This window comes from Lynx canadensis, chromosome B1 (assembly GCF_007474595.2).
Source record: "Lynx canadensis isolate LIC74 chromosome B1, mLynCan4.pri.v2, whole genome shotgun sequence".
Classification (NCBI taxonomy): Eukaryota; Metazoa; Chordata; class Mammalia; order Carnivora; family Felidae; genus Lynx; species Lynx canadensis.
The window spans coordinates 122,025,794-122,031,884 of record NC_044306.2 but is presented as its reverse complement, the minus strand read 5'-3'; the positions used below and the strand labels follow the sequence as shown (position 1 = coordinate 122,031,884).

At 39.6% G+C, this 6,091-nt stretch overlaps 1 protein-coding gene across 2 annotated transcripts in view; it reads right to left on the bottom strand.

Moving 5' to 3' along the window:
* Window positions 1–612: 612 nt before the first annotated feature.
* EMCN (endomucin) overlaps window positions 613–6,091 on the bottom strand; it is a 105,173-nt gene continuing 99,694 nt past the window's right edge. For both annotated transcript variants that reach the window (XM_030313359.1, XM_030313360.1), the window contains one exon: window positions 613–2,001. The gene's annotated coding sequence lies outside the window, so the exon portion shown is untranslated. The remainder of the gene's footprint in view (window positions 2,002–6,091) is intronic.

Below are 6,091 nucleotides of genomic sequence, written 5' to 3'. Positions count from 1 at the left end.
CAGAACCTTAAGTTGATTTATAAAAATGTAGACATTACCTACGAAAGAGATTGATGCTGTAAAATGCCACTATTATCTCTGCAAAGTCTTCAATCCTCTTTTCACTTTGGCTGTTTTAAAGATTTAATGCTAGATTTGTTAGTATAAAGCATATTCTTTATATGAAATTCTTGAACTAGAACGAATTTCGTTCTTTTATGACCATTAAAAAGCTTTCCCTTTTCTGCACCTTGTAAACTCTCTTTCAACAATACTTATGAAAAGTCAAGAAAATGGTTTTTCTAGAGACCAGAATAATGTATCACTTGTAGTCATTTAAATCTCAGAAAAGTTTGTTTCTTTGCGGTACATTTTGTGTAACAAGGTTTCTGTTGAGGGACTCAGTAGAGCGTTCTATGGGTGTTGGGATATTTTCTTTCGGGAGACACTGCTCTACTCGTTGCTGTTCCCATTTAAAGGCTCGTAAGTTAGAGTTGACCATAGGCAAGGCATCCCTCAAGGGAGATGCATGTCAGAGATCCTTGGCTTTTTCTCTACCTTCGTGCTTGCTTTTTCCCTGCCCTCCTCCCCCTTATTCTCCATGTCTCTTCTCAAAGAAACACAAAGAGGCATCATTCAATAATATGTTTGCTTGGTGTCCTTGATTAGACATAATCCAGACATCAGGAAGCTAAAACCAAGATGATTATTTATATAATTCTTAAAGCTGGAAGTGTTGAAATACACTGTAAAAAATGAACTTTTAAAAAGCAGTTTTAAATACAAAATTCTGTCTCTATTACACTGCCCTCACAACACTAAGGTAATTTATCATGGAAAGCAGCTTAGGTAATCATAAAAGTTAAAGAGCTTCCTGCCACTGGCAGCGCATTAGTTCCAAGGCTTTCCATAGAACTTCAACCAATATGACATTTCGATCCCTTGAGTCCAAGAAGTGGTCAAGGTTGATCAGTCAGCTTTCAACAGAAGAACTGGCTCCTGATGGAGGGCAGCTATAATAGTAGAGTTTTTTTTTTTTTATTAGGAAAGTGATATACTGAGAAGTCATATCATAGTTACGTATTTATGAAGTATTGGTTTCTACACACTGGACGTTTGACAATGATTGCTAGAACAAATCATTACATTTCTAAAAAAAAAAAATTAAAAATGCACAGACTCTATCAACCAAATGGATTATAAGAAGTCTCACTCCTGTTATCATCTTAATGAATGCAGTACAGAGTGTCATAAATGCCCTTACATCCTTGTCACATAGTGTGAATCACAAATAGAAAAACCAAAGAGATGTTAAATTGACTTCCCTTTAACGGAGTCTGATATGTGAATCCTTTGTTCCTTTCTCACTTATTGCAGATGTCTTTCATTAGTGAGTTCTCATGTTCAAATAATCAGCACCCAAATATTCAAGATTATGGGAAGACAATACCATTGCCATTTTCACAGTCACATTATGATATTTTAGTGTGTTGAATATAGTAATTATTTATTAAAAGTAACACATGAAAATATGAATAAAATACCTTTATGTACAAAGTGGCACGGCATGATTTCTACCTAACATTTAAAAATACACTTGCAAATTGTCCCTGCATTAACATAGTACAAAACAATAAATACAAACATTAGGTAATATGAGAACACCAAGAAAATACGAAAGTCTCCACGGATAGGAACTGTCGGCTCTGGAAACTTTCAACTCAAGGGAAGTTCATGTCATCAAGGAACCCACCTACCTGGCTGTCAGGTTAGCTGCTCACAAAGGTCCTTCCTAAAACTCCCAAGCATGTTCTTATAAAATGTAGTAATGTGCTTTTCATGTCACAAATGACGGGGGAGACCCGGGCTTCTTTGGATTCAATGAAATTATTGCATGCCATCTGGACATCACTTTATTGGGACAGGTGACTGGCAGACTGGAGAGCAGGACTGGACATCAGGAAAGAGTCCACGAAGCTTTCTCCCTTGCTACCCCTGGAGCACAGAAGCTGAAGATGAAGCCTGTGGGGGGAAAAAAGTTCAGACTGCAAGAAAGTGAAGAAGATGCCGGAGGGACCATTTCTTGTTAAGAAATATGAGTGACTTGCTTTTTTCCACCCGATGGAATCACTTGACTGTCTCACAAGCACTTCAAAGTCAAGGTGTCTCAAGGGACAACACTCTACAGTAGCCTGACCCCCACCCCAGCCGTGGTTTCCCATCTCCTGGTTTCAGCTACTTGCAGTTGGCCTCGGTCCGGAAGGAGAGGGTAGGGTCCTCCTTCTGACCTATTGATCAGAAGGTCAGTAGCAGCCCGAGGCTATATCACCACACCTATGTCGTTCACCTCACTCCATCTCATCAAGTAGGCATGTTATCATCTCACATCATCATAGGAAGGGAGCGTATAGTACAACAAGGTATTTTGAGAGAGAGAGAGAGAGAGAGAGAGAGAGAGAGAGAAAGAGACCACATTTACCTAACTTTTATCACAGTTTATTTTTATAATTGTTTCATTTTGTTATTCGTTAATGTTGTTAATCTCTTACTGTGACTTATTTATAAATTAAACTTTATCATAGGTATGTATGCACAGGAAAGGAACACAGCATGTACAGGGTTTAGTCCTATCCGTGGTTTCAGGCATCCACCGGGGTCTTGGAACATGTCCCCCATGGGTAAAGGGGGGCTACTGTACTGCCAGCCAAACCTGTTCCCTCTTACTGTACAATTCAAATCTCTGCTCTAACCTCCATGACCTACCCAGGTACTCATGCTGGAAAAGTGGGCACACCTAGACTTGTAAACTTCCTCATTCCCCACTGCCCACATTCAATCAATCACCACCTCTGGAAAAGTTCACCTTCCAGACTTTTCTCTACCCCGTTCTGCCTCTTCAGCTCCATCCCAACTGTACCTGGAGAACTGGCGAAGCCCTTGTGCCTTTCCTAGGGAATATTGCAATAATTTTCTAACTCCTCTGCTTCCAGTCCTACTCCTTACTCTTACCCCTCTTGAATTAATCTTTATTAAACACTCAGTGATGTGTCTCAAGCACAAATATCATCATATTCCTCTTCTGATGAAAGTCCTTAACTCTACCCAATCATTAATGGGAGGCAGTTGGCGGTCTGTTCCTTGGGGTGACAACGTGAGTAGACGTTTACTGGCCACTTTCATGCTTTGCTGCTTGCTGTGTGCTTATCAGGGTGAAATGTGAACAGACAACTCTCCAATTCTCCTTCACAAGAAAGAGAGCAGGAGAGCCACGGCTTTATTTGATCACTTTGGGATTTCTTCTTTGCAATGCAGAAGCAACTTTCCGTGTTGGCCCCCAAAGGAGCAGGAGATGGGGGCTTCTGTGCCTAAGTGGGAAAAGGGGGGTGTGGTCTGAGTTGGCAGGGCTTAGACGTTGTTGTGCTGCTGATGGCAGTACTGGTGGTTCCCGAGAGTCTGGGTGGGGTGCGCAGTGGTGCCAGCGGTTAGAGACCTGCACCCTGCTCGTTCATGGCATGGTTGGTGGAAGCAGGGGCTTTGGTAGGGTTAGTTAGTTACACTGCTGCCTCGCATGGGGGCAAGTTAGACACTGGTGGCCATAGTGGGGAGTGCTTTGCAGAGCAGGGAGTGGCCACTGGATCCGTGCCTTAGGCTATGGGAAGGATTGTAGAGCAAAGTATTTCTGATGTCCTCTAGAGCATCTGCAACCAATAGATGGTCCAGTATACGGTAGAGCGTAGCATAGCTCTGGAAAGAGCACAATGATTCTAGGCATGACTGCAGAACAGACTCCCCTCTCAAATTTGGAACTCATTTCCTGGGTATTTTCCATCCAAGTTTGCAGGAGGGGGAGGTCTCCCCAAATGAGAAAATGTCTTGATGGCAGTAATGGAGGAGGAAAGAATCTGATTTTATTCTCCTTAGAAAAAGTATTTCATTTTCACTTTCTGAAGTCCTTGATGACTTACCATGGGAAGCAAGACCTCCCATGATCTGGGGCCCTCTACTGCTTCAGCCTCATTTCCCAGCCTTTGTGGCATTGAACTATGATTCTGGACCAGCGTTTCTCAAGTTATCTAGGGTGAAGGACCAGATTGGTTTCCAAAAATTTCTAACCGGCTGCAAACTGATATTTCAAAAAATACAACAACAGGAACAGAATGTTGCAGCAATATCAGATTGCTATGACGACTTTTAAGGGCTCATTCTCAGTTTCTACACTTAATCTCACCACGGAACAGTGTCAGCGGTTCACTGACCTAGCAACAGATGTGCACAGCACAGCACAACGCTAACCAATTATTTATAATTTCTTTTATATTCACGCAGTTTCTTATCCTGTAAGTCTCAGCTCAGATGCCATCTTTTCTAAGCGATTGGCCGTTAAATTTCAAGGTACCATGTTTAACTTTACACACACTGTCTTATTATTTACCATATTAAAGTCCAATTATCTTCCTTACATGTATTGCTCTTCACTTCTATAAGCCCCTTGAGGACAGCGACATGTCATGAGCCTTTTTACACTTGTCCTTGAACTTGGCCAAGAGCAGGGTCTCTGTCATTTTTTAACTGACCCATACTCCTCTGTAGGTGAGTCCCCAGGTAAAGTCAAAAGTTTGCAGCACAGACCATCTAGGTAAACACCTGGATTCACGTGAGTAAGATAATGCTCACGATTAATACCATATTTTTTTTCAAGAATCAGCAAGCAATATGAAAACAAACTGGAGTTTTGGTCAGAGTATATTCCACATTGAAAATCTTTCTCGAGAAATGGGTTTTGCTTCGTTAATGATTTTTTCCGTGAGTTGGCAGTTTCAATTTGAATGTCTACACCAATATCAGTATTTGCTTCCTTTCCAACATTATAATCTCTCTAAATTTAGTGTGTTGTCTTCAATAATGATAATGCAAGGCTTTAAGGTCCTTCATGTCTCACAACCCTAAAATTTTATAAATTTATGATTCATATAAAGAATAGAATGATCACTTTTGTAATAAAGTATCATGATAGATTCTTTACCAACGCTGACAATACTTTATAAACAAAGAAGCAAAATGGGCTTCAAAGAAAAGATCTTTCTATCCTGGTTTTATAGATGTGGAGCCCAGTGCAAAGCATTATTAAGGAGTTTGTTCAGGGCCATACCTAGGATCAGAAAATAAATCTCTTTCATGATCTTTTCTTTTTAGTCCCAGCTATTTCATCTTAAAATGCAAGAAAAATAATTGAAAAACATGCTAAGCTCTTCTGCAAGTTCACAAAGGTGCTTTTAGATGTTCACGGTACCATTGAGAAATGACAGAAAGGATGAATTGTATCTGGGAGAAAAATGAAAATAAGTAACATTCCATAATGCTGAGGGTCTGTGGGATGGGACTCTCATAAAGTCACTGGTCTTTCCAGACTTTTGGTTCTTGATCTGAAACTCCCACCACTTCTTAAACTGTCAGGAGGCTTGGAACAGAATGGAGGGGGAGCCTGCTGGTGAGGGAGGATGCAGATAGCAGGAGCTGCCTGCCTTCCTCTAGCACAGAATTGGTGGTGGAACAATCAAATGCTTTCTGTTCAGTTTTAAATTTGTTCCCTCCCCCACTTAACCTATATCTTGGGTGTGTTTGCATGTAATTAAAAAATCACCTTGAGAATTACTTTTGCTAAGTTATATAATGCCATTGATTGCATGAAGCATAATTTACTTGAAATTTCCATACCATTAGACGTTTAAACTGTTTCTAAATGTTTGCTACTATTCCTTATATATTAATCTTTAGTCACATTTCAAATCATATCCTTATGAAAATTTCCTAAAAGTGAAGTTACTGGGTGACCAATGTGAATCTTTTAAGTCCTTTAATAAAAATATTACCAAACTCTTCTTCAGAAAGATTAATCGAATTTAGATTTTCAAAAGCAGCATATGATATTATTTGCTTCACCAGTATGATTTTTAAAAATTAGAAAAAAAAGGTTTAATTAAATTGAAGGTTATAATTTTTTTGGTCTTAATTCACATTTTTTAAGATTTTATAGTAACTCTTCTGTAATTTTATATTATCATTTCTATTCCTTCCTCTATGAATTGCCTGTTCCTAGCCTTTGCTCATTTTT